The sequence below is a fragment of the Urocitellus parryii genome, chromosome 7 (genome assembly GCF_045843805.1).
Source record: "Urocitellus parryii isolate mUroPar1 chromosome 7, mUroPar1.hap1, whole genome shotgun sequence".
Taxonomy (NCBI): Eukaryota; Metazoa; Chordata; class Mammalia; order Rodentia; family Sciuridae; genus Urocitellus; species Urocitellus parryii.
The window spans coordinates 90394965-90400962 of NC_135537.1; positions in this window are offsets into that span (position 1 = coordinate 90394965).

Sequence of the window (5998 nt, forward strand, 5' to 3'; positions counted from 1 at the left end):
AATTAAAATAAAGACATTCTGTCCATCTACAACTACCAAAAAAAATTAAAAAAAAAAACACGTACAAGGATACCATTAGAATAATGCAAAGGCAACATATATTCTGAGAGGAAATAGAATAATATATGTATATCTGACAAAGAACATGATTCCAGAATATATAAAGACTATAGAGTGTTATAATAGCAAATATTTTTGTTTCCAGTACACAACCCAATTAAAGGACCAGTTTAAATATATATGTTACCAAAGTAGATATGGTTAGCAAAGTAGAAAATAAGCATGAAAACATGCTCAATATCAGGTGCTTAGTCATTAGGGGAAAGTGAATTAAAACCATAAAGAGATCAAGAGATCTCGATTCACACTTATTAGAATAATTTAAAATTTTTGACATAAACAAGTGTTAAGAATGTGGGACAGGGGCTGGGGATGTGGCTCAAGCGGTAGCGTGCTCGCCTGGCATGCATGTGGCCCGGGTTCAATCCTCAGCACCACATACAAACAACGATGTGTCTGCCGAAAAACTAAAAAATAAATATTAAAATATTCTCTCTCTCTCTCTCTCTCTCTCTCTCTCTCTCTCTCTCTCTCTCTCAAAAAATAAATGTGGAACAACTGGAATTCTCATTTTGTTGGTGAGAATGCAAAATGTTAAGGCCACTTTGGAAACATTTTGTCATTTCTCCTAAGATTGTACTTCCATACAGGCCAGCAGTTTCACACCTTGGTAATTACTCAGATGAAATTAAAGCTTATTATGTTCACAGAAATCCCTGCAGGTATATGCTGATAGTGGCTCTATGTGTGATTTTCAAAAATTGGAAACAACTCAAATGTCTCTCTATTGGGGAATGAATAAACAGTAGTATGTGCATACAGTAGTATGTGCATAGAGTAGTATGTGCATACAGTGGCATAGTACTCATTCGTAAAGGAATGAACTGTTGACATTCGCAGAAACATGCCTGGATCTCAGATACATTAAGCTAGGTGAAGGAAACCAGAATCAAAAAGCTGAATATCATATGATTCTATTTGTATGGTATCTGGAAAAGATACAACTATAAGAACAGGAAATAGATCAGTGGTTCTCTGGGCTTGTAAGGAGAGTACAGAGGGGAATAGGAGAATCCTGGGAGGTGATGCAATTGCTCTTTATTGACATTGATGTAGCCAATGTACAATTGTATGCATCTGTCAAAACTTGCAGACCTGAGCCAGACATGGTGGCACACATCTGTAATCCCAACTACTTGAGAGGTTGAGGCACGAGGATTGCAAGTTCGAGGCCAACCTGGGCAATTTAATGAGACCCTAACTCAATTTTTTTTAAAATGGTTGGGGGTTGTAACAGTGGGAAAACACTTGTCAAGCATGTGCGAGGCCCTGGGTTTAGTCTCCAGGACCACCACCACCACCAAAAAAAAAAAAAAAAAAAAAAAGTGCATACCTGAATAACCTGTATATTAATAAGGGTGACTTTAAATTATGTAAGTTAAATCCTGGTTTTTAAATAGGATTTTTAGAAAGTGAGAAACTGATCCTTGAAGCATTGCAAATGTAAGAGATTCCTCATCATATCTTAGTAATTAATGTGCATGCTTACTTAGTTTACCATTGAAACTAACCTAAGTGAAGAAATAATATATTTTAGGAGATAGGATGTTGTTTAACTGCTTTTTGTTGACTTTGGCAAATAAAGAGAGATTAAAGATGATGTGCCATTATTCAGTACCTGACTGTAATTTGTATCAGTGAATTGGTTAGCGTTAATATGTAGTTCATATGATTTTCATAATATCAGTTCAGCCAGATGCATTTTATGATGTCATATACCTTTCGATATCAATAGATTTCCATTGCCAAAGCTTGGAAATGTAAAACATAGCTATACAGAATATTTGGATTCTATCCAAATCCATGTAGGTATATGACAAGTTTTTGACAGAAAAAAGAAGTATTGTTGAGGACGTAAAGCAACTGAAATTCACATTGATTACTGGTGGGATGCAAAATGGTATAGACAATATGGAAAATAGTTTAATAGATTTTTGTGGTAAAAGTAGGCATAATTTTTTATTACACGATCAAACAGTTCTATTCCTAGATATTGCTGGTGGTGGTGGTGAAGAGAATGACTCATGTTCACCCCACCCCTGAAGACTTACTGGAATGTTTATAGTAGCTTCATTTGTAATAGCCTCAGACTGGAACATCTCGAAAAACCTATCAACAAGTGAATGTGGTTATAGGCAAGTGATGGGATTCTACATAGCAATAAAAATTAACAAACTACTGATACATTGCAATGATATGGAAGTATGTCAGACAGGATTTAATGAAAAAGCTAAATACAAAATACATACGATTTTATTTAGGTAAGACCCTAGAAAAGATAAATCTATAGTTAGAAAAAACAGATCATGATTGCCTAGGGCTGAGGTTATGGATTGAAGTTAGGATTTGCCTGAACCTTTTGGGATGATCAGAATATTCTGTATTGTGAATATAGTATATAATTTTACACATTTGCCAAAACTCATTGAACCTTATGCTTAAAATGCTTGCCTGTTATTGTATGTAAATTATATCTTCAAAGTTGATTTTTTTTTATTTTTTAAAGAATTTTAGATAAAAACTTTATGACAGTGTCAGGAAAGATTTCCATGATTTTTAAATAAGTTCATGTTTTAAAAAATCTTCAGAATAGCAGTAATAAATAAGATTGAGAGTTAAAACATTGTTTCCAGCAAATATTCATACACATATCAGAATAAAATAGTTTGCCTATGATTTTAAGGTTTAAATTTTACAACTTAATATTTTATGGAGGGCTGGAGTTGTAGCGCAGTGGTAGAGCAATTGCCTTGTATGTGTGAGGCACTGGGTTCGATTCCCAACACCACATATAAATAAGTAAATACAGTAAAAGTCCATCAACAACTAAAAAACTTAAAAATAAAAGAATATTTTATGATTATATAAACACTTTGAGGGAAGTTTGAAATCTTTGTTGTTATGCTATTGAATCCTGATATCTGGAGCCTGGGAATGTAGCTGAAAGATAGTGTGCTTGCCTAGTATGCACAGGATTGTTCTGGATTTGACCTCAAGCACAAGGAAGGCAAGAGAAGAGCTGATATGTCCTTATTATATGTTGAAAAGAGACTTTAGGTTTATACAATATTTGAGTAACACTATCTAGGACCCAAGTTCCTTATGTCTTCCTGCCCTTCCATTCTCAATATATTGGTATGTTACCTCTGCTAGGTACTTGAGGTCTCTGGATGGCAGCCCCAGATATGGGCATTCATATTTGTGAATGTAACATCTGTGCAAGAAAAATGGAAAGTAAGGAAAACTTTCTAGAAACCTGTGTTCATGGCTCAACAAGCAAACTGTCAAGGGAATGAGACTCCCTGAGTGGCTTTAGTCAATCATTAGGGCTAGAAAGGTGTCTAGCTTCCTCTGAATGACTTGGCAAATGAAAGGAGGGTAAATAAAGTCAGGGTTCTTCTATCAGAAAACTGGGAGAATGATTGTTCAGTAACCAAATGTCTGTTGTATCAGATTACATTAAGACTGTGAAGAAGAGGCTCAGTAAATTATACAAAGAAATTATAGAAGCCATCTTGATAGTAAATGTATGTTCTCAGCTGATGAGGTTGTAGTCCAAAAATTATCCGTATTTTTATGACCTAGTCATTATTGTATTCTTCAGTATACTGTAATCTATCCTATGTCTTCATGACATTAAGAAATGTTCCAGCTGGGTACAGTGCCACAGGCCTGGTAATCTCAGCCAAGGCAAGAGGATGCTAAAGCAAGAGTATCATAAGTTCAAGACCAACCTAGGTAACTTAGTGAGACTGTCTCAAAATAAGAAAGTACTGGAGATATAAGTCAGTGGTCAACTTTCTGGCACCAGGTTCTATCTCCATTGGTGGGGAGGGATTTGGGGATATTCCTGAGACTGGGAGTATGGTTCAGTGGTAGAATACTTACCTGGCCAGCTAAACTGGAGGGTCCTGAATTTGATTCTCAGCGCTTTGAAAAGGAACACTAAAGCCCCTATCAGGCTTCTAATTTCTAATCAGCTAACCTTTAAAAATCAGTTTAAATGTCACTTCATTTTGGTCTTTAAACTCTGTTAGTCATTTTTATCTGGAGAGTCTGTGTCTTTATTCCCTCTATACTATTCTACTTATTAGCACTTGTTAAAAAATTACAACGTACTTCACCTGAAAATAGTTACATAATTACCTACATTTAATACATTAACATTTTTCACTATTTGTTTATGTTTATTTTAGGATAAAAATGTTATAGTTGAAGCTCTTTCCCAAGCAACTCATGTCATTGTCTTAAGTTAATGATTATCTTTTTCAATATGGAAATATTAACAGCTGTAATTGCTGCTTATCTCTTATATGTAGGTATCCTCCAGCATTGTGTTAATTTTTCATTTTCCTTTAAATCTGTACCTTGGGTGAGTTTTATTATCTCCAAAAGAGTTAAACTGTGAAAATATTTTGTTTATTTTTTTCTCTAGTTCCCCACCTTTTTCTGAGCTTTAAACTTATTATCCTTCACTAAGCTTCACAGGCACCTACAATATACATCTGGAATTAAACTCATTGGTCAAAAAAAAAAAAAACTTATCCCTCTCTACTTGTTTCCTTTCAGCTATGGTTTTTCTTTCCACTTGATTGAAACTACAAACTTTGAAGTCATTCATCACACATGTATAAAAACTAAGTGTTCAATAAATACTATAAATACTAAGATGAATAAATGACCACTTTTTCTTTGTGTTTTCTCTCCCCATATTCAGCTTATCATCTACACTTATTTATTCTGCATATCAACTAACTCATTTTTCCTTTCATAATTTACTGCTCCATGTTTCTTATTTTGCTTTTTTCTCATATGGGTCATTAAATGATGATTTTTCCTAATACTTTTATTTTAGTAGCAGTTGCCTGTTTTTGTGGGGGGGGTACTCGGGGGCACTCAACCACTGAGCCACATCCCCAGCCCTGTATTTTTATTTTTATTTTTTTATTGGTTGTTCAAAACATTACAAAGATTGCAGAATCACATAGGTTACACAGCCACATTTTTACATAATGCCATATTAGTAACTGTTGTATTTAGAATTTAGAGACAGGGTCTCACTGAGTTACTTAGTGCCTATTGCTGAGGCTGGCTTTTAATTCATGATCTTCTTACCTCACCCTTGTAAGCCACTGGGATTACAGATGTGCACCACTTGCCCGGCAGCAATTGCCTTTTTTTTTTAAAGTTGTAGGTGGACACAATATCTTTATTTCATTTTTATGTGGTGCTGAGGATTGGAAGAAGTGCCTCACGTGTGATAGGAGCACACTCTACGACTGAGCTACAACGCCAGCCCCAACAATTGCCTTTTATTGTTTAGTTTATAATTCCTTCATAGTTTTCAGTATATATTTAAATTCAGTATATACTTAAATTTCCAGACCCATCTTGTTTTGATGTGTGTATTCAATTGTCACATTCTTTAGAATGTGTCCACTTAAAGTAGTGATCTGAAAACCCTTCAACTGTGAGTTTCTGAGACTGCTTCTATTTTAATATTTACAGCTATATTTTGAATTAATATTACATAACTGAAGTTATGAATGTTCACTCTTTCAGAATTTATCAGGCAGTCATCATTCACCTGCTTTCTTCTGAATGTTATAGGATGGGAAAAACTACAACTAAGAATTACTGTTTTTAAAAAAGAATTACCTTTAAAGTTACTATTTGTAGTTTATTTGCTGCTCAATTTAAGTTTTTATAGTTGTCATATATAGGATAATGGGACATAATTTAATACTGCTTTTTTTCTTGGTAGCAAGGCTGGGAGGATGCTTTATTTAAAGTCATATTTTCCATTGTATTTTTTAAAAGTATGATGTATATTAACTATTTCTGAAAATATTTGCCTATTTCCTCTGTAGATTTTATA